Source organism: Peromyscus californicus, unplaced genomic scaffold (genome assembly GCF_007827085.1).
Source record: "Peromyscus californicus insignis strain IS unplaced genomic scaffold, ASM782708v3 Scaffold_12__1_contigs__length_115047231, whole genome shotgun sequence".
Taxonomy (NCBI): Eukaryota; Metazoa; Chordata; class Mammalia; order Rodentia; family Cricetidae; genus Peromyscus; species Peromyscus californicus.
The window spans coordinates 64,241,639-64,265,292 of NW_026294413.1; the positions used below are offsets into that span (position 1 = coordinate 64,241,639).

The 23,654-nt window shown below is 45.5% G+C and overlaps 1 protein-coding gene across 5 annotated transcripts in view; it reads left to right on the top strand.

The window, feature by feature from the left end:
- Positions 1–23,654, top strand: part of Atp8a2 (ATPase phospholipid transporting 8A2) — a 563,932-nt gene that overhangs the window by 519,770 nt on the left and 20,508 nt on the right. The gene's annotated exons all lie outside the window — the stretch shown is intronic.

Here is a 23,654-nt window from a genome sequence, read left to right on the forward strand (position 1 = left end):
TATATATATTCACAGCATATGTAGATTCACAGCACATGTAGACATTCAGAGAGTAAACTCCCACCTCATCCTCTCACCGAAAAGCTGGATAATCCATCTCTACCGACCATTCTTAAAGGCCATGGGTTTTTCTCCAACAAAGGATGTTGACACAGGGGGCACTCTTTTTCCTGTTGGATCGGTGCAGAAATTTAGCTGAACCCCAGGCGTATCAGGAGAGTGGAGGCATCCTGAATGAGGTTTAGATTTTTTGTGGTGCTAAGGCTAAACCCAGAGCCTCACACATGCTAGGCAGGTGCTCTACCACTGAGCCACAGAACCAGTCCACAGATCAAGTTTTGGATTGGGGAGAAGGGTGCATCTGTGTGTGTGTGTGTGTGTGTGTGTGTGTGTGTGTGTGTGTGTGTGTGTGTGTGTGTGTCTAAAACAAAAAAAAATCCTAATACAACCAGATCATCCCAAAACTCAACTCAAGATACCTGTTACATTGTGACAAAAATTTTTGCATCTCTAAATGAGTATTTAAGGGTTGGGGTGTGGCTCAGGGGTAGGGCTCTTCACTGTTGTGAGGGGCCCTGGGCTCCAACTCTAGCACTTCAAGTGAATGAGTACATGAAATCATAATCATGTTTAAGGTGTGTTTGGTCGTGGTACGGCTGCCACATGGAGGGGGGATTTAGGCAAGCCTTTCCTGTGAGACACCAGCATCAGAGTAGGTTTCTCCAATATTGACTTTTCATCAGTTCGGTGGGGGGGGGGGGGGGGAGGCGTATATTTTCTCAGAGTTATGGCTGTTGGCATCATGTACCTCCATCTTCTCTTCATTTCTCTCCCATTCCACATTTTTCTCCTAAAATGACTATTGGCTTTTTTATTGGCCAAAAGGGTAGGAAAATTATGGCATCACTTCAGCAAACTTCTCCACGCCAGGTGGCAAGTGTCTGCTTCCAACACCTGGTTGAGATTTATTTGCCTTCCAGCTGCATTTTTTCCATGACTGTGTCAGGAGCCCAGTCGTGAGACAGACAGTACGGAATGGGGCTCCAGGCCCTGCCACTCACTTAGCTGTGTGGACCTTGGCTGGGTGATTGACGTCTCTGAACTTTTCTTTTCTAGCCATGGATCCACTGGGAGGGTGCAATGGAAAAATCCACAGCATGTGTAGCCCTTCAGAGAGTAAACTCCCACCTCATCCTCTAACCAAAAAACTGGGTAATCCATCTCTACCGACCATTCCTAACTGGCCATTCTTAAAGGCCAGGGGTTTTTCTCCAACAAAGGGTGTTGACACAGGAGGCACTCTGTCTCCTATTGGATCGGTGCAGAAATTTAGCCGAACCCCAGGCGTATCAAGAGGGTAGAGGCATCCTGAATGAGGTTTAGTTTTTTTTGTGATGCTAAGGCTAAACCCAGAGCCTCACACATGCTAGGCAGGGGCTCTACCACTGAGCCACAGAACCAGTCCACAGATCAAGTTTTGGATTGGGGAGAAGGGTACATCTGGTGACATTAGCTCACCCAGTCTGTCTTTAGGTCATTGCCTCCAGGAGCTACACATAAGAGACTGGGCCCACGCAAGCTGTCCCTTATACTCCAGGCCCTCCTGAGGCCCACCCAAGACACAGTGTCCTCACCAGCCCCTCCCATTTGTCCCAGATAAACTCAAAACCTTGGGAACAAGTGTCTACATCGCTTGTAGGTTTGGCCTATCTCCACTGTGATTGTGTTAGCTTAAACTTCCCTTAAATCAGTACATGTTGTTGTTGTTGTTGTTGTGCTGGTCTGCACCTGTAATCTCTGCCTTTCGGGGACTGAGAGCCGAGAGGACAGCTTGAACTCAGGAGGTGGTGGCCATACACTTAGGCAGCATAGAAAGACCCTGTTCTTAATGAGAAAAAGAAAGTACTCAAACATTAAAACACGCAAAAACAGACTGTCCCAGAGGGGTCCCCATGTCCACAAACCACAGATCCAACAAGTACCAAGATTTTGCCAGAGTTGCTGTATTTAGTCCCGTGTGGCCCTAGATTTCAGTTTGCTGAAGCGTGTAAAAGCAGATCTTAGACATGGCTACTGTTTGTCCTTACACACTTCAAGGTTATCCCCCAAACAGTGTAGCCTGCATTATAGCACCTTTTACAGTGTGCACCATGCTGCTGTTAGGTATGAATAGTGTGATGCCGCAGTCTCAGATCACATCAAATTATTGGTGATCATTCCTCAATCACATACTTACCCTGTAAATGGACTTTCCAGGGGGCCTTGGCCCTCCCTGCCCTTTCAGGGCCAGCTGGTTTATACGGGAACCGAAGCAAGGAACACGTTAACCTACTCAAGTCTCTCTCCATCTACAGAAATTATTTTTAATGCCAAGGACGCACACATTGCAGTCCCATTTTATTTATCCTAACACTGGCCACATGCGACTGATGGAAACAAGAGACCCAAGCCTCAAAGAGGAGGAGGCATCTGCCCATTACTGTCCACTAAAGAGGAGGGTCCCTTTTATACCCGGCTTCTTTGCACAAGGCCAGGGTAAAGCATCTCTCCAGTGCTTCCATTTATAATTTCATTCTCCCTGGAGTGCTCAGCATGCTGTGGAGCCACAATAGCCAGACAGGGATACCTACCTGTCTGAAGCACCTAATGGAAAGGATCAAAGCAGCAGGCCCACCGAGGACGTGCGACAGCTTGGAGGAAGTGCTGTGATGATGAAGGCTGCATGATGTCGTCTTTTTTTTGTTTTGTTCTTTTCTTTTTCTTCCTTTCTTTTTTTTAAAGGTAACATCTTTCTTTTCTTCATCCACGCGTCTGGGTGTTTTGCCCGCATATATGTCTGCACATCACATGCAAGCCTGGTGGTGCCTGATGAAGAGAGAAGAGGGGGCTTTGGATCCTCCGAGATGAGTCACAGACAGTTGTGAACCACCATGTGGGTGCTGGGAATTGAACCCAGGTCTCCTGGAAGAGCAGCCGACCCCTGAGCCCTCTCTTCAGCCCAGTTGCTGCCTTTTCGGTTCCTGCTTTCAGGAGGATCATGAAGCAAGCGTAGGAACTATCCCCAACTCCTCAAGTCAGGCTGAAGTGAAGAATTCAAGGCAGAAGGGAGGGAGCTAATGGACCTATCAACGGTCTTGACTTCTAGACGGATCCGCTCTCATGGGCCCCAGTATGGTCTGTGAAGGAAATTAATGTATGCATTTCACTTTGGAAGCGGGGAGAACCACCAATAAGGCCTAGACGCGAGGGAGTGTTCTTAGAAAAAGAAGCTCAGAAGTCAACAGCTCCGGCAGGCAAGCAGGCAGGCAGGCAAAGCTGCCCAGGCTCTAGCGGGGGCTGACAAACACAGGTGAGGAGAGGCCTTAGTGGAACAAAGGGAGTAAATGGTCCAGGAAATTGCAGAAGGGCTGACTGGATTACCCACTGGGGGATTGCTGAGACCTGCCTGCATCCCGGGCACAGGAAGGAAGGAGGAGGAGAGTAAACACTTAGAGAGGCAAAACACATCATTAGCGTTTAGGGAACCCCTGAGCTGCCCCTGTCAACCGAAAATAATCAATTCTCTGTTACTTTAGGGGAGTTAAATCCCCAGAGCCTTCCTTTTGATGGGCTAATGTTTAATAATTTTAAACAGTTTTAAACACCGGTTGATACTGATTACTGAAACAAGCAAAAGCCATCTCGTTCCCTGGGAAGACGATGTGCTGGCTGATGAAACATCTCATCAGAGGCCCAGCTGCTCCCTGCTGCAGAGACCGACTACAGATTGTAGGGACTGCCCGGGCAGAGCAGGGAGGAAGGCTGGGCTCTGGTGAGGTGGGACTGAGGGTCAGTTGGTAGCTTGCTGCAGCCCAGTCTCCGGTCTTCAGGAAAACTCTAGTATAATTATTTTTGAGTCACGAGTTAAGTTAGTTTCATTCCCACTTTCTCTACCTTTCAAGAATCATTTTTACTAAACATTGAATGTCAGGACCAAACTCAGCCAGTGCTCAGGCTTGCTGAACCCCCTGGAAAGTACTGGTGGAATACTTGAATCCCTTTGAAAGTACTCGGTGCTTGAATTGTCCCGCTTCTTGCAAGTTAATTCTACTTCAGCCATTTGGGCATCGATAGGAGACTTTTGATGTTTTGGGTGGTTGTTCTGTGGGTGGCATACTGAACAGTGGCATTGCACATTCCGGGCGGGAACTCGTCCCTCAGACACTCTAAGGTCTCAGCTGAGCGCTGTTAAGTCCTGGGGAACTGTTTGCTTTTCTGGTTGACCCCCCTCCTCCCAGCTCCGACTGTGCAAGCTCTTTTAGGCTAAGACATTCCAGGCAGCATAGGGTGGCGACCACCTGCGGCCCTCCTGAAATTGAGTTAACAGTCTACATTCCCAGGATCTGACTCCCTGAGAGGGTTAAACTGGGGAAACTCTAGCGGGGGCATCCTAGAGTTTAGAAATCGTCTGGTTTTTGTACAGCGGGTGGGAGAATTTCTAGGCCCTTTGGTGCATGGGACTGGGGCGGGGGTGGGGGGTGGGAATATACAGGGAACTGTATATGGGGTACTGAACAGTTACTTCACCTATACTCTACACCACAGAGCATGCACTCCCCAGGTGTGGCCTCTGGCATGGGTGTGGAAGTTCTGTTTCCACCTGGCACTAGGAAAGCCGGACAAGGCCTGACTTAGTAGCCGATGAATATGATGAATATGGTATCGTAGGCCTCATGGTTCAGAAGAGCTTAGAGAATGTCAGGGTTACCACTGGCAGACAGTCCACAGGATTCAATGCATTTAACAGTCTATTTATAGGAATTTTGGAGACGTTTTTAATTAATAGAAGTAGAAATGTTTAAGACATCATCTCAATCCTCCCCCTGGGGAGGGAGGGTTGTTCTTGGCTCTGAATACAACTATCGTGGCCATCCTGCTCTGTAGACCTTCTGCCCTGTAGACCTTGACCCAGTGTCTGCATACCATGGAGTTTCGGTCATCAGCTACACACCGAGGCCCAGTTAAGTCTTCCCCTTCTGGCATGGCAGCCATAATATGTTTATTCTCTTCCCTCTGCAATTAGGAGCCTCTCAGGGCACCTCAGGTGGTGGTAATTGGGAGTTACCCTTACTAATGAGTAAACAAGTTGGCTTTGTTGCAGTTGCAGATGCAGCCAGCAGGTTGGCCTAATGCAATACGGGGCGAGTCATTATTCGTCCATGCCACAGACATGTACGGGAAAACTCAGGAAGTGCCAGAAGAGAGTGTGGCCAAAAAGGCAGCGGCAGGTTCCTGCTGCCCTGGGGTAAGAACCCAGCAAGAGGCAAGAGCAGTGAGGGCTGCTGGGAGGAAAGTGAGCAGAGGGGAGTACTGAGCAGAGGAGATGGCTGCCCAGCTCAGCGGAGCCTAAGAGGAAGCATAGGATGGGAGGTCCTGTTTTCCTCGCCACAAGGCACAAGCTGACAGACACCTCCATAGCAAAACACAGAAGGATGAGAGAACAGCAAATCCACTCTACTTATCAAGGTTGTACGTGACATGAGAACCTTCAGAAACGAGGACCCAGGGGGCTAGGAGGAAGGCTCCTTCATGCTTAGGGTCCATGAAGAATGGACAGTACTGTAGCAATATGATTAGACTCCCCCAAAAAAGGGGTTATCTAATGGTAATCAACCTCGGAGACCTCTGAGGCTACTGTGTGCAGCATCCTCTGCCCCTATGTGGGGCAAGACCTCAGAAGGAGAGTCTTATGGTCTACCTCAGTGGCTCTCAACCTTCCTAATGTTATGACCCTTTAATACTTCATGATGTGGTGACCCCCAACCATACAATTACTTTGTTGCCACTTCATAACTGTAATTTTAATACTGTTAATGTGACCCCAAAGAGGTCGTGACCCACAGGTTAAAAACCACTGGTCTAATCATAAGCAAAGTGGGTCAGAGAACTCCCTTGCTTCAGCTGGCCCAGGAAGGTGACAGTGACCTTGGATTTTCCAGGCCTTCCAAGTCTCCTCCAGTTCACAGTACTCTGCAGTAGTGTTTTGAGCCCCAGCAATCAGTCCTTCAGTGACTGGGAAGCCTTCATGTATGCCAATTAGTATCCAGTTTTGTGTTTTCATAGCTCACTTTGCAGCCTTGGATGACCTCTTGTCTGTGTGTTTCTCTGTGTCTAATTTAAATCTCTTATCAAAATGCACAAGTCGGTACCAGAGCTCAGAAATAACAGTGATGGTGTGCTTGTAATAGGGCGAGCTTGCGTAGACAAGACCGAGAGCCAGTTTGCATGCTTTGAACAGAACCAGCTCATTTCCCTGGGTGTGATGGCAAAATCCTGTAATCCCAGCACTGCGAGGTGGAGGCAGGGGGATCTGAAGCTAGAAGCCAGCCTGGCCTCTGTGGTGAGACCCTGTCTCAGGGAGGAAAAAAAGAATAGATTAATTACCAAGGCTACTTTTTATAAGAAGTGTGTGTGTGTGTGTGTGTGTGTGTGTGTGTGTGTGTGTGTGTGTGTGTGAAAGTAGGACAGCCTTCCTCCTCTATGCCCTGTTTGTAAGACCAAGAATAAGGCCCACAGACATGAAGCCCTTGCAGAAGCATATTCACATGAAAACATCTGTGGGTCTCAACATGGTCAAATTTGACATGAATTCCATGAAACATGTATTCTCATCTGGGTTGAATATTCTTGGATACATAAAATTGTAATTTAAAAACCAGTGTTGAAAGAACAGCTAACACTGATGGAACTCTAAAAGCATTATTAGCTGGTCACAAGATCCAGATTCATGCACTCTTCAAAAGACTTGAAATATTTCATAAAAAATAATGTTCATTTTAGAGAGAGTAAAGCACATCTAATTATTTTCATGTTCATTATATATGTAGTTCAGATTTGACAATAAACTGATTATAATTGATCATAAATTGATTAATGTTAAATGTTGATACTTAGAGTAAAGGGTGTAGTCTGAGTCTTACATTGAATTTCCTGACAATGGCAGCCTCTCATGGCAGGAGCCTTAGCTGCTTAACTCTCCCATTGGTTTTCGTTTGCTCATTCATTGGACAGTCAAGGAGGTTCCAAATGGAAGACATTTTCGATATCATCGTATTTCTAGAATGGCAGCCGTCTTGTTTTCTTAAAGCATCGATCTGTCACCCAGGCCTTTAGTGCCCCTGCTCTTCCCCTCACCTCTTCAGAAAGCATTTGCCTTTTAAAAAAGAACTGGGCACGGGCCTTTGTTGAAGACACTCTTGTGGAGCCACCATGGGCCTCCTTGAGTAGGCTGTTATCTTTCCACCACCCTCACAAATCTTTTCAGGGCTAGAGAATGGTCCAAGTTGTCACAAGCTGGCAACAAAGCCCTGTGGCTTGTACCCAGTTATGGACAGTCCCTTTCACATGGTACAGGAAAGACTTAAAAAACCTGGAGCAGCCTGGGCCTGGTTCAACACACGTGCCTGATGAATGTGTCTTGTGACCGACAGCTATAGGCAGGCTCTGGATCAGGAACTTTTGACACACAAGGACTGTTTCAAAATAAAGTCCCAATGTGCTTTTCAGTTCATACCCCAGAGAAATGTCACAACCTCACAATTCTGCCACTTTCACCTCTGCTTTTGGATCCAGCAGCTATGTGGTTTTTTTTTTTCTTTAATCCATTAATTTTATTCCTCTGAGACAAAATTCTATCTACATAGCTTCAATTCTGTACTCATACTTAGTCCCTCTCTGTCCCTTCTCTCATAGTTCTAATTTCTTTCTTTCTTTTTAAAATTTTTTTAATTTTCTTTTATTTATTTATTTAGTTAGTTAGTTTTTTCGAGACAGGGTTTCACTGTGTAGCTTTGCACCTTTCCTGGAACTCACTCTGTAGCCCAGGCTGGCCTCAAACTCACAGAGATCCATCTGGCTCTGCCTCCCGAGTGCTGGGATTAAAGGCATACGCCACCACTGCCCAGCTGGGAGGAGGTCTTAAATACAGGCTTACAGCACAATGGGAGAACCCCGGAGGACAGAAGTTCGCTATGATGTTTTACAATCTTGCATCTAAGCTGTTAACACCCATTATGCAGGATACACAGACAAGAAACTACCCTTAAGCATTCAGAAGGTTGAAACTGGGGAGGAAATTAGCATAGGGAGGATATCAAGGTCACGGTCAGTAAGCAAGACAACAGTTACCCAAAACAGGGGCCAGGGCCCTACAGGTCCCCCTTTTACTAATAAATGAGTTTCTGACTTAGGTTGCGTGGGACGTCAGCAGGTTACCTTACCCGTCATGGAGATGCCTGCCCAGGTCACACAGACTCCCTGTCTTAGGTTGGTGAGCACCCCCCAGGCATTACCCGTCTTTGAATACTCATTATCATACAGGCTCAATTGTGTGTGAGCTGCAGAGTTAATTGCTGCCAAAGATCTCAAAGTGGCACTGGGCTTGCAATCTGTGTGTTAGACACAGAAAAGACCAATAGAAGTCCTAACCCACCCATAGCCGGTAGGCTAAAGGCAACTGAGCCATTCCCTTCCTTAATGAGCCTTACTGCAAATTGGAGTCCTTGTAAGATGGTATCCCAAAAGCAAATGGAGCTTGAGTTTATAAATTTATAATTTTCAAGGCCAATTGAAATGTATATAACTATTGAATTAAATTTATCATGCCCAATAGAATGAAAAATTAATTAACTGTGGTAGCTACTTTTGCTGTCAGGGTCTCCATTGTGCTAGCTGTAGTAACCAATTATGAAATGGTAATCCCAGAAACAGTAGCAGCGGTAGCCGTCACTGCTATAACAGCAACAACGGCAGCAGCAATATCAAATTCTCTTCTGGAGTGGATGGGCATCCACTGGCATGGATACAACTCCAGGAACACGAACCGCCAAGGCCCATTTTTCTTGATCCCAGCACGACTTAAGCTGGTAGCTCTGCAAAAGAACAACTAAGAACCATAAAGAAAAAACAGGCAGCTCACAAGGAGCATAACTAATGGTCTCATAATGGCTATGTTCAGGCTCAAATTTTAAGGTATCTTCAAAGGGGGCTAAATGAATTTCAGGAGGCCAATAAATGTTGCACAGAGCCACTCCTGAAAAGTAGGTAATTTACTCAATTCAGTAATTGAGTAAAACCAAAACTATGCCCCCGGTACTGTGTACACCCTTGCTCATAGGCAGGTAACTGAACTTCCTGTTGTCCTCCATGAGACCTTCGAAAGCTGGGCCATTCAGTTGTGCAAACACCTTTTAGGCTTGAGTTGTCTCTAAACACTTCCTTGTAGGGAAGGTATGGCATTGTCACTCTGGGTGTCCTGGGGTAAGGGTGGGATGGCTTTGGGAGATATTAACATGTCTCCTCCAGACCTCTGGCAACCATAGAACTGAGTTCCATCTCTCTCAGAATACATTTTTGATTAGCTTTATCAGGATTCACTACATCCTTGAGGTCTGTAATTCTTGAATTTTTCTTTTCAGTCTTACTGGGATATAAGCGAGAAATCAAAATTGTGTGTCTCATTTGTGTGTTCCAAGTGTTCTTGTGTCATGGTGTGCTATTTGTGCTGTGAAATGATTGTCACCGTGAAGCTAATTAGCATGTGCAGGCCTCTCAGTTACATGTTCACACATGCAGTGACACTTAGGAGGAATCCTTTCAGCAAATTTCAAGAGTAAGTCATCATGAATGACAAACACCATCCTGTTTTTTGGCTTTCCAGAACATGCTCAGGGTAAAGCCAAGAGTTGATACTGTGGATGAGTATCCTCCCTGCATCCCAGTGACTCTCTTTTTTGAAATCATGTAGCCTTTGGCTCATTTCACCTCATGTAATGACCTTCATATTCATTTACGATGTCAAATGAAAGGATTTTCTTCCTCTATAAGGCAGAGTAATATTCAACCCTGTATGTTTAGCACATTTTCTTTATCAACTTGTCAGCCATATCATAGCTACTGTAAACAGTGCTGTAATGAACATGAGAGGGCAGATTCTCTTCATTATTAATTTCAACTCAACTGGATTTATACTCAGTAGTGGTGTTGCAGTTTAACAGTTCGTTATTTGAAGAGACGCATGTTTCTATAGTAGCCATACCATTTTACCTCCCTACCAACATCATTCAGGAGTCACTGAGATAACCTTGCCTTCCAAGGGCAAAGTACACCTTACTCCTTGATTCCAGCATATTCCTGGAGTGATTAATCTGTCAGGAAATATGGTGAGTCAACATGGAAGTTAAATGGTGATATAAGTTTTTTGTATCATTTTTATGGGTGGCATAGAGAGAGATCATGTCATATATGAACACTTAATTTCAAATATGCATCCCTGTGATGATTAGTTTTGTCAACCGGACATGAGCTCCAATGACAAGCCTATAGACAAGCCTGTAGGCATGTCTGGGATTTGGGTGGGGGTATTGTCTTCATTGCCTTCATTGATGTGGGAAGACCCAGCCTGAGGTGGGTGGCATGGTTGCTGGGCTTAGGATTCTGGAGTCTATGAGTGGAGAAAGCCAACTGAGTATTGAGCATGCATGTGTTTGTTTCTCTCTGCTCTTGACTGTGGGTGTCATGTGATTAATCATTTTTAATTCCCTACGGCAATGACTTTTCCTACTAGGACAGACTGAAACCTGGAATTGTGGACTAACATTCCCTTTTCCCTTTTAGTTGCTTTTTGTTCAGGATTTTCCCCCACACAGGGAGGGACCAAGAGTAAAATGATGATGTCACACCTGTTTGGGGACAGCCTCACTTCACAGGGTCCAGAAGCCCTTCTGAGATGATCAACTTTGAAGTTGACTTCGAAGGCAGTGAGGGAAAGGCTGGTAAAAAGCAGCCTGCTGATGCATCGCACTGCATCCCCCAAGTCCCTTCTTTAAACACGAGGCCCAGAGACCATTTAATGTCACCTATAGCTACACAGGACAGAGCTCATGGTTCTTAGCCCACCACAGCTCCACTACAGGCATGGTTCTTTGTTGAAGATGGCCTTCAGTGGGCACCATGCTAAAAGTAAATGTTCCTTCCTCTCCTTCTTATCTCTTCCTTTCTTTCCATTTTTTTGTTTTGGTTTGTTTTTTCGTTTGTTCGTTGGTTTGTTTGTTAAAGACAAGACCTCATACACTTCAAATTTGAACTGGCTCAGACTGGCCTCAAACTCACTATGTAGCCAAGGACAGTCTTGCACTCCTTGATCCCCCTGCCTCTAGCTCCCGGGAGTTAGGATTACAGGTTGGTTCCACCATACCTAGTAAGTTACTAAGGCCGGAACCCGGGGATTTGGATTCATACATGTTAGACAAGAACTCTGCAGAGCTACACTCCCAACCCCGTACCCTTCCGATTCTTTTATTCGTAGTCTTTTATGGTGCTGGGGATCTAACAAGGTTTCCTGGGTGCTGGGACCTGCACTGAGCCACACCATTGCCTCTTACCGTTTACCATAAACCTTACCTCGTAGCTGAAATGAGAGGACAGCTGTGGTAGTGTCCTGCTGGCAACCCCAGGAAAGGTTTGTTGCTGCTCTCCTCCCATTGCTCTTCATCTAAAACCCACAGGTGGACTTGGGCATTTGAGGTGGACTGAATGATTTAAAAGGGAGGGTTTGAGATTTTTTAGCCCAGCCCTCTGACCTTCTACCGCAAATCAGCTCAGCCAGTTAGTTACTAGACCAGCACAGGCTAGTGACTGAAAGGACAGGAGGCAGTGTCCAGCTGTGCCTGAGCATGGGTGAGGATGTTGGACTTAGCCTTTTGTGACCCAGTCCTGAGGCCCCTTGGATGAGGACTTCGCTTTGGCATGATGGCATAGTGATAGCACCTCCCCCCAGTGCAAGCCGTAGTGGCCTTGAACGGTGAAGATGATGGCAGCCCCGTGCTGCTTACCTGACCGGACCAGCCTGCTCTGCAGCGCCTAGGTGACTACCTGTGCAGAGACTCTGTCCTCCTGCTCAGAACACAGTCCCTGGGAAGCAAGAGGCTCAGCTGCTGACAGCGTACTTTTTGCCTCTTCCTTGGCTCTTCCTGAATCTGCCAAGAAGGTATCCCAGCTTCCTCACCTGAGAGGAAGCAGGAGGCAGTCACCAAGTGTGTGCCTCCGTGTTTTGGTTCTAGAAGGACAAAAAAAAAAGAAGTGCACCTGACTTAGAGTTCATTCACCCTTCATGACACCTTATCCAGCCATGACTGATGTGTGCTAGGAAGGACTCCAGGCAGCATGAAGGATTTTTAAAACACAATGTCTGCCACCCTCTGATTCACTCTGCATGCTGAGCTGAGCTGAATGTTCACCTGGGATCAAAAGCGTGTCACCAGTACTCCAGCTGAGACTGGCAGAATGTCCCATCTGTAATTCTTGCACAGAACATGACTACTTGCCCCAACTGGGCAGCCATTTTCCCAGGGAGGCACTCGGAGCGGACACCTGCAGCCACTTGGCCCTTTCCGGAACTCTGTGAGTCTGTGCGGACTCCGCCAGTAGGTCAGGATGTGCCAAGCACCTTGAGCCCTCATTATCTTTAATTAGTGTTTAGGAGGTTAATTAGTGGTGAGGCTCATCTTTCTTTAATTACTGCAGCAGTTGAGGCAGGGGGTCCTCGAAGCCAGCTTTGAATTATTCTGTTTGTCTTCATGCTAATTTGAATTGATAAAGTCGGATGTTTACTGCACAGATGAACATTGCTGGGGTGTGAGGGAAACTTGAGAGTGGTGGACACAGTTGTTTTTTCACTATAATTAATTTGCAGGTTTAAGGACCTCGGGAGTGTAACAGTCAAAACAGACAATGGCTTCAGCCTGATCCAAACCCAAAACCCCAACAGGCAAATCTGTGTGTCACGTGAGGGCAAGTTCTTAAAAGAACTGAATTGATTACAAACTGGAGCTGATTAAGTTCATCAATCAATGGATGATAAAGAAAATATGCTGTACAGACACCATACACAGCAAGGATGTGTCATGTGCGGGAGAACGCTTAAAACTGATCTATTGAGCTAGGTAAGCCAGACCCAGAGATAGAAAGCCCATGGTTTCTCTTCTATGTAGAATTCGGCTTCAAAACAATAAAGCCTGAAGCAGAAGCGGGATTCCTGGTGGAGAAAAGGGAGCTAGCAAAAGAGGAGGAGAGGGAGGAGAAAGCGATGGGAGTGGGTAATGATAAACACTAAAAATGACATTTAAAAATGCCATCTTGAATCCCATTTTTGTGTACAGTCAATATGTGCAAAACGAAACTATATGAAAAATAGGTCTGAAGATGCAGCTAAAAGACAGAAACAGAGAGAAAGTTGGGGGAGGGGGGAGAGATAAGTCTTACAGCATTATCTTTATACGTCAGTGGTACCTGATTGCCAGCACTTAAATTCTGGTGTTGGCATGATGACGCTGTCCCCCATACTCTGAGGATTCACATCCCAGACCACCAGGCTCTGGTTCAGAGGCTAATCTGCATCTGTGACTGTATGAATGTTGGAGGTGAACTGTGCTGGACAAGCATCTACCATGGAGCCTCACCCCACCCCCACATCCTTCTAGCACCCAGTGCTCTTTCTCTCCCCTCCCTGCCTCTCAGCTGTGACAGCCGCACACTGTAAAGGTTTATCTTCGCCTTTTTTTTTTTTTTTTTTTGAGACAGGGTTTCTCTGTGTAGCTTTGCACCTTTCCTGGATCTCACTCTGTAGACCAGGCTGGCCTCGAACTAACAAAGATCCGATCCGCCTGGCTCTGCCTCCCGAGTGCTGGGATTAAAGGCGTGCGCCACCACCGCCCGACTTTATCTTCGCCTTTTTAAACATGTTCCTGCCACTGTCTTCAGCTCCGTTCTTCCCTCCTTCATCCCTGACAATAAGTGTGCTCATACTTAGGGAAGACTGAACTCTGAACCCAGGTGAAATTCCCACTCCGCAGGAAATTGGATCCCAGTGATGTGTGTAGGTCTGAGAAGTAACAGTGACAAGATGCAGACCTGGTCATCCCACGGTTCTGGAAATACCATCTTATAAAATGGGGCTCCCGCCGGGCGGTGGTGGCGCATGCCTTTAATCCCAGCACTCGGGAGGCAGAGTCAGGCGGATCTCTGTGAGTTCGAGGCCAGCCTGGGCTACCAAGTGAGTTCCAGGAGTGGCGCAAAGCTACACTGAGAAACCCTGTCTCGAAAAACCAAAAAAAAAAAATAATAATAATAATAATAATAATAATAAATGGGGCTCCCTTCAACTACATCTTGGAGCATCAGTGGTCCAGCTTCTTCTTGCCCTCTAGATGAAGGTGATTAAAAGATGTAATTTCCCCAACATAGACACAGGGCCCGGCACCCTTCTGTCATCATAACTTTTGTGCTCTGGTTCACCCTACATTTATTCCTTCATCCATTCATTTCTTCAGCCCACCAAACAAATGTTCTCTTTCTTTATTTAGCTGCACTGGGGACAGAGGCCTGGTTTATGCTGATACTCAGTGAGGCCCTCTACCACTCAGCCACCTGTTAGCCCACCAAATAGTTCTGAGCATCCTCATGGTGCCAGGCACTCTTTCTGGTGCTGGAGATAAAGCCAAATGATGAAATCCTTGCCACGTAGAACTTAGTTCCCAACAGAAAACCCAAGAATTAGTGCGAGCTTCAGGGTGAGCAGTGTGACCCAGAAAACAAAGCCAAGTGTGGGTACTGTCATGGAGAGTGCTTCGAAGGGGGCTTTCTCAGCCTGCTGAGCGGGAGGCTGGGAGAAAGTCTCATCAGTGGGATGAACTTAGGGCACAGAAGCAAATACAGAGGCCTGGCGGTGGCAGGGATAACAGTTGTGTGGCTGGAGCAGAGCGAGGGAAGGGGAACGGTTGGAAAGAGCTTGAGAGGAAGCAGGGGCCTTTGAATTTCTGCCTGTGTGGCTTTGAAATAAACAACATGTTTGATCCCGTCTGTGCCTCCAGCCCCTGTCACAGAACTCTCAGATTCTGCAGCTGAGTCTCCGTGCCTAGCTTCCTGCTTCACAGGGGCCTTAGCTCTGCCCTTTGCCCCCGCTGGCGAATGCACACCACCTAGACCGTTCCTTGCCCCTTTCCACCCAGCCCTCCTTAGCCTACCATACAGCATTCCCCTGGGGCCTCCTAATTTATCTGTTCCTAGCAGCCCTGTGACTCCAGCCTGACCTCCTCTGGGCTCACCCACTGTACCATGGAGCCCAGCCTGATTCCAGAGAGGCCTTGCTACCTCATTTCAGGTCATGGAAGGAGGTAATGGCTTCCACATGTGCTGAGGCTGTCATTCAAATTCTCCTTTGCCTGCTGGGCTAGTGAGGCCGAATCTCTCCCTCTGGTGTGCCTGGAGGAGGTGGGGAGAGGCCTGCCTCCTCAGTGACGCTTGGCAAGATAGCATTTCTTTGCAATGCTCAGAACGGCAGGAGAACAGAGAGACATGAATGGAGCAGGAGATACATAAAAAATGGACAGGGATTTTTACTTTCCTTCGGAGATTATTACAGAATCATATGCAATCAAGGAATACTACAGGGTCACGGGTCCCTTTGCCCATTTCCCTCCAGTGGTGACATCATCCACAGCCTTAGCACGACATCACAACCAGGAAATTGCCATTGATATGGTCACCCTCAGAACATTTTCCTCACACCAGGGTCCTGCATGTGGCTCCTTTGTATCCCCCAGCTGCTGTCCCCTGACTCCAGGCAGCCATTGAGCTGTTGTCTAATGTGACAGTGTTGTCAGTTCAAGAGCAGAGCCTATATAAACGGAATCACATAATGTATTCCCTTTGTGCATCAACACCATACCCCAACTGATTTTCTAAAGATTCTTCCAGCTTCTTGATTCTATTGCTACTGTTTTTCCTCTTTATCGCTGAGTAATACTCTGTGATATCGGTATGCCACACCTGGTTTAGCCATTCACTCATGAAAGGACATGTTGGTTCTCAGTTTGGGCCTGGGAATGAATCAAACACTTATAAACACTTATATTTCTCCATAAAACTTTTGAGAGCATTATCTTCATTTCTATGGGACAAATGTCCAGGAGTGCAGTAGCTGTGTTTATGGTAGCTACATACTTATTTTCAAGATTTACTTTTTATATCCATTACTGTTCTATATTCAAGATTTTAGTGTTGTGGGCTGGAGAGATGGCTCAGCCGTTAAAGGCTAGGCTCACAACCAAAAGATTTTAGTGTTGTGCATTTAAGATTTATTTACTTTCTATCTGTTAGTGTTTTGTCTGAATGTATGTATGTGCACAACATGTGTGTCTAGTACCAGCAGAGGACAGAAGAGGTTGTCAGATCCCCTGGAACTGGAACTGTTATGAGCCTTGATGTGTGCTGGTAACTGAACTTGGGTCCACTGCAAAAGTAACGAGTGCTTTGAATCACTGAGCCATCTCTCCAGCTCCATATATTTAATTTTTGTTTATTCATACTCGATTTTTGAGACAGGGGCTCACACTGTAACTCAGGCTCACTTGGAACTTGCTGTGTTGACCAGAGGGAGCTCGAACTTACAGGACAGCCCTGCCTTTCCTTTAAGTGCTGGTATTGCGGAGTGCAGCACGACCCTGGGCTAGCTGTCTGTTTTGAAAAGCTGCCGTTCATTTAGCTCATGATTCTGTGACTTGTCAATTCAGGCTGCCCATTAGCCACAGTCGTCTGATTCAGTTTTTGAGATATAATGCAGATGTAAATGCCATCATCTTAAAGTACATTTTCACACGATTGTAACACTTTTGGTTATAAATTGTTTTACAACAAGGCCATGGCATCTTACATGTCTGGTGGTGGGTGCAGCAGTGACCCTCCCAGTCCCTGAGAGCAAACCCTACTGCCATTTATTGTTACTTTGGTCCTTGTGATTGGTGTCCAGTGATTTCTTGTGAGTTTGGTTCACATTTCCCTGACATCCCATGGTGCTGAGTGTCTGTGTACCACCTGGGTCTTACCTCTGTTGAGATGTCTTTCACCATTTTTGTTCATTTTCTAGCCAGATTATCTATAATAATAGCTGTATCTAGCGGTTACTGAATTCTGAGACTTCATAATATAGTCTAGATACTGGCTCTGTGTCAGATGTGTGATCCACAAGTGCTGCCTCTACCCCAAAGCCTGCCCTTCCAACCTCATAGTGGAATATTCTCCAACCTCATAGTGGAATATTCTCCAACCTCATAGTGGAATATTCTCAGAAGAAAAGTCATGAATTTCACCTAAGTTCCATTTTCCTTATGGGTTATGCTTTTGGTGACAAGTCTAAGAACTCTTTGCGTTCTACATTGCCACCCAAATCTGTTTTTTTCCTCAAAGTTTTGTATTTTTATACTTTGCTTTAAAGTTTGTGGTGCATGTTAAGTTAACCCTGTACAATAAGGTTCAAACACTTAAAGTGTTGTTTTGTTTTATTGTCTGTGTGTGCATGATTTCTCCAGAAGCATTTATTGGGAAGGCTTTTTCTTCACCAAAGTTCTTTTGCTCATTTGTCAAAAGTTAAATGGAGGGTAGTGGTGTGACTCTGTGGTGGAGAACTTGCCTATCCCATGTGTCTATTGCTGTAAAGAGACATCATGGCCACAGCAACTCTTATAAAGGAAAACATCTAAGTGGGGATGTCTTACAGTTTCAGAGGTTTAGTTCATTATCATCATGGTAGAACATGGCAGTGTCCAGGCAGACATGCTGCTCGAGAAGGAGCTGAGAGTCCTACATCTTGAGGCAACAGAAAGTGAACTGTCACACTGAGTGAAGCTTGAGCAAAGGGGACCTGAAGGCCCACCCCCACAGTGACACACTTCCTCCAAGAAGGCCACACCTCCTAATAGTGCCACTCCCTATGGGGGCCATTTTCTTTTAAACCATCACAACATGTGAGGCTCTGGATTTGATCCCCACCACAGTACAAAGGAAGAGAAAACAATGACCTGGGAAGTGTTTGGGGAGGGGTTATTGACTCTGGGTTATTCTACTCTATTAAATTCTATTTTTCTATTCCATCTATATCTGTGTGCATATAAAACCCATGCCAATGCCACAGTATCTGGATAACTACAGGATATCACAAATCTTCGAATCAGGAAGACTGAAGCCCCCCACTATAGTGATTTTTTTTGTAGTGGGCCACCACAAACCCATAGTTTATGTGGGTTCTGGGAATCCAGACTCCAATCCTCACACTTGATGCTCATCTAGCAAGCACGTTAACCACTGAGGCAGCCCGATTAAGGATAACCTTACCTGTGCTACAAAAATGTTGTTGGGACTTTGCTAGAAATTACATTAAACCTTTACTTTAACAAACTGAGGAGAGTTAGCGGTAGTCAGTCTTGTAATCCATGCAAATGACAAGTCTCTCCACAGTTATTTAGGTCTTTGACTTGAATATTGCAGTTTTCAGTTCACAATAGTATTAATGATTTGTTAGCCTTGCCTATAGATATTTCAGATGTTTTTTTGAGCAGTTATAAGCTGTGTATTTTTAATTCCAGAGTCCATGTATTCATTGCTACATGCTCATTTTGTATTTTTGCATGTCTGTATCACGTGACTTTGCTGAATGCACTTATTATTATTACAAGTATTCTGTCTGAATATTGATATATATTTCCTGAAGTTTTCTAGACAATCTATCATCTGCAAATGCAGGCACTGTTACTACTTATATCCTGAACTCCATGTTTTTATTTGCTTTTCTTGCCTTATTGCACAGTCTAGAACTTCTAGCAGCATGTTAAGTAAGAATAGTAAGAACAGCCATGCGTAGTGGCACATGCCTTTAATTCCAGCACTCAGGAGGTAGAGGCAGACAGATCTCTGGGTTTGAAGCCAGCCTGGTCTACAGAGCAATTTCCAGGACAACCAGTGATACACAGAGAAACCCTGTTCAAAAAAGAAAAAAATAGTAAGAATAAACATCTTTGCTATGTTCCTAAGGGAAACATTCAGTTTTTCCTCACTGAATATGGTATTAGCTGTGGGGCTTTTTTTAATAGATGTTTTCTTGTCAAGTTAAAACGTTCCCATCTGTCCAGGCAGTGGTGGCACACATCTTTAATTCCAGCATTTTGGAGGCAGAAGCAGGCACATCTCTGAGTTCAGGGCTAGCCTGGTATACAGAGTGAGTTCTAGGACAGCCAGGGCTACACAGAGAAACCCTGTCTTGAAAAATAAAAATAAAAATAAACAACCAAGAGTTCCCATCAATCTAAGAGGATTTTTATTTAAAACCATGAATGGATATCAAATTTAATAAGATGCTTTGCCTGTAAGAACAAATAGCATATTAACAAGGTGGATTACTTCCATTGATTTCTGTGTATTGAACCATCCTTGTATTCCACTGTAAGGTCTCTACTGTGATTGTGAGTTGTATCTTAGACTCACTTGTTACCTCTGCTTTATACTTCATTACAGAAACCTAACTGCTAACTCTATTGCTCATTCTGTCAATTTTAGTGATGCACTGAAACATGACTTCCTTTTATATACTTTCTTTGTCTTCATTTATAACTATTTTCTCACCACACATCAGCTTGATTTCTACTTAAGCTCATCCAATGTAACTTGGAGAACCGGAGAAGAAAGACTCATTCTGTGTGGTTCTCTTGCCCTTCGTCTTATAGACTCTTCTTTCACCATCTCTTTTTTGTGTGTAGAAATGTCTTTAGCTACAAATTCTCAACTTCTACTTGAGAACATCTCATTTCTCCTGTTTCTGAAAGATAGTTTCCCGGGGCTGACAGCTCTTTGGTGAGTTGGCTGGCTGCTCTCCAGCAGTGGGGAAACTGTTCCTCCTCCTCCGAGCCTCAGTAGTTTTTTATGACAAACACATTAATGTTCCAATTAGTATTCCCGACAGATAAGGCGTTGTCTCTCTTTGGCTACTTTTGAGATCTCACCTTCATCTCAGCCTTGATACACTGAATTAAATCCTTTCCTGGCATGCATCTCTTCAGTGTTTCTCTCTTTCAGAATTTGTAAGTTTAGATGTCTCAACAAATTTGGGACTCGTTCAGCCATTATTTCTCCCAGTGCCTTCTGCCCCAGATGCTTCCTCCTGTCTCTGACTGTGAAGAGAGGGATATTAGCTCTTCTGCCACCCCCGCCCCCGGGTCCCTGAGACTTGTTCAGTCCTTTTGATCTCTTTTATCTCAGTTATTCAAACTGGGTGATTTCTACCATTCCATCTTCTTCTAGTCCATTGACTATTTCTACTCCCCTGCCATTTTTCTGTCCAGCCCATCTGCTAACATTTTTATCTCAGTTATTATGTTTCTTGGTTCTAAAATTCTTTTTATCTTCTGGCCAAAATTTTTTGTTATTTTAAGTTTGGTCATAATTGCTTATTGAAGCATTTTTGTCATAACCACTTTAAAGTCCATTTGATAATTCCAGTGTCCCTATTATCTTGGTGATAAAATCTGGACATTAGAGACTTGGCATTTTAAATGGCAGCCTGTACTTGTCAAGGGATAGAAGTAATGACCTCTGCGGATGCCTGCTGGGCAGGGGTAGAAGTTCCTGCTCTTCAGATGTTCTCTATGGATACTATGGGTTCTGGTTCTCTAGTTGAGCTCCCCTGACTCCCAATGAGCAGGAAGAGGAAAGCCTTCACACCGTTCTGGTTGGAGGTAAACATCCAATTCCCTGTGGACACCCCACTCTTCTCCACTGACACTCCAGAAAAAGGACATGCAGCAGTGGCTGTCATGGAGGACTGTGGGCTCTCTGTTTGCAGGAGGTGCTACTGGACAGCCTCTTGACGGTGTCCTCAGGGTGCAAGCCCAGACTTCCTCTTGGTCACGGCTGGCATAGGTGTGAGAGAATCACACATTTCTCTAGCAGCTTGAATCCCCCTGTGGCTAGAGAGTAGAGGCTGAGCTCTTCTTTATCTGTTCTTGTGAACATTTGGGATCGTGAGCTCTTCAGCTCCAGTCTGAGGTCTGAGGTCAGTGGGAACTTGGGTTTTCATGTTGTGGTTCCTCATAGATCTTCTTCTTCCCACCACTTTTCCAGGCTCATTTTAATGCCTGGTGTCCAGAGTCATCAGCCTGACTCAGCAAGAGTAGTGGAATGCATCCCTTCCACTTCCCGCTCTTCAAGTCTCTCCAAGCAGGGACTTGACATGGTCTTTGTCATTTTTCTGAGCTAACACGTTCTGATGACATGATTCCAGTCTTGAGGAGCAGCCATCTGACCAGTTCTGTCTCAGTTGCAGGTCCGAGGACAGGGTGACAGCCAAGGACAGGGTGACAGTGCTGTCAGGGTGCGTTTCCTCTTGAACTTCCCTCCTGAGCTTACAGTTTGTTCCCATTACCATCCCAGCTGTTAGGCACAACAGAGCACTGTCAGATGCCGGGAGCACCCTACCCTCTTCTGTTGATGCTGCCCTCAGCATTCTGCCCGCAGCCTCTCCGCCTTTACCTCTGCCCTGACTGTTGCCCATGTAGACTGCCGGCTACCACCTATTCTGAGACTGAGAATCTGTTTTTCCCCCTTTACTCTGCTTACCCATTTGGTATTGTACTTCTTAGACAAATTCTCCTTTTGGCAGGAATTCGCCCAAACTACATTGTAAGAAAATAAGATTTCTTCCAGCCCTCAGAAGCATCCCTTAGTCCCCACCATCCAACAGCTTGTCTGGGATCAAGGAGAGTAAGCAGCATGCCATTGCCAGCCTCTGCCTCCCAGACCCCAATTCTGATATTGAGATGGGAGTTGAGTCCATGGAGGACAGGAAATATTGCCTTCTTATTTTTGGAATGGAATTTAAATTGTCCATTAACCTTCTTGCACCCTCAGTTACACTGGCTTCCTACAACTCTGTGCAACCTGAAATTTAAAGAAAATACAGTGTTTCTTCTCCACAAATTCAAGCTTCTGCTCACATTCTCTACATTTGGAATGAGCTCTCCTCTCTGGGAGACAATAGATATTCTATGGTTTTCAAAGAATAATACAGAGGAATTTATTTGGGCCACTTTGGCAAACTTACTACAGCCTGAGCTTGGTACTGTCCTAGAAGACACATGAAGAGGCAAAGGTTGGCATGATCACATCATAGGTACATATGAGAAGAGGACAGGCAGCCCCAGCATAGTTCATGACACTTGATATTGTTAACTGAGTGCTCTGTGCTCAGCCTGGGGTGGATCCTGGGAGAAGTGCAGGAAGACAATCTCTGAGGAACCTCACTGTGCATATAAATAACACAGTACAAAACCACGAGTGTGTTGGCAGAGATTGTATTAAGCTCAACAGGGTGAAATGGAAGAAACAACTCAGATAAGGTTCTAGAAATTTTTTCAGAGCATTAAGCACTAAAGCTGCAGTCTAAATAATAGATAGATCAGCTCTTTGCTAGAATGGGTTTTGTGGAAACAACAAATTCAGTTTTAGATGTGGTCTTCCAGTTGCTTCTGAGGTGTATTAGCCAGGATTCTCTAAAGTAACAGAACTTAGAGAATGAACATATATGTGGGATTTACTAGAGTAGCTTACAGGCTGTGGTCCAGCTAATCCAACAATGGCTGCCTATGAATGGAAGATCCAAGAACCCAGTAGTTGTTCAGTCCAGGAGGCTGGCTATCTCTACTGGTCTTCAGTAGACACTGGAATCCTGAAGAAGCAGGCTCTAGTGCCAGTGAAGGAGTGGACTTGCCAGCCAGAGGGAGAGCAAGCAGGCAAAGAGAAAGCTTCCTTCTTCCATGTCCTTACATAGACTGCCAGCAGAAGGTGTGGCCCAGATTACATCTAGATTAAAGATATTGATTAAAGGCTTGTCTTTCCACCTCAAAGCTCTGGATTGGAAGTAGATCTTCACACTTCACATTAAGCAAAAGTCCCTCACAGGTGTGCCCCTACATTTTTGGGTTTTAGTTGATTCCAGAGGTAGTCAAGTTGACAACCAGGAACAAGCCATCACTTGAGGCAAGTGATACTTTCCAGTGCCTTCTGAGTTGGTGGGAGTCTAGCTGTGCCTTAAGGGAAGAGACCTATCATAATTATCTCCATTTTGTTCTTATTGCTGGTTTTTGTTTTTAAGGGTGCTGGGGATGAACTCAGGGTCTTGAGCCTATTAGGCAAGCCCTGAACATGCTTTCAAGAATGCCCAGCAGCTGCTAACTTAAAGATGGCCTTCTAAAACTCATCTTTTAGGAGTTTTGTTATGGCATCTTCTGTGATGAGGGATTCCCCGGGGTGGGAGGGTAGGGGAGGAGATAAAAACCAGTCAGTAGTCACGGGCTGTCTTGCACTCCTGCTCTTAGGCAGCTCAATTTCCAGGTTTATGTGAGTTTGGGTGTGGGGGAGGGGGAGTGCTTCCTAGGAGAAATTCGGACATGAGAGTTTATTTTTCTCCAGCACAACCCTTCCCAGCATGCCCCTCCTTCCTCCTCAGACTGCTTATTTTCCAGGACAGGAACATAACACCTCCTCCAAGGTATGTCAGATTCTAAAAAGGGCCTGTTTGTGAGAACTTGTCGGAGCTTCGGTTTCAATGTCATTATTGGGGAGGCACCAAGGCTGCACGTAGCTCATAGCTAGGCTGAGTTTATGTTTACCTAACACCTTCCCTACCAGTAGATCCCAGCTAGCATACCTGCTTGTGCCAGCACACGACACGGGGGGGGGGGGGGGGGGGGATAATCAAAGACAACACTTTACTTCAACACCCCTGCAGAACCAGA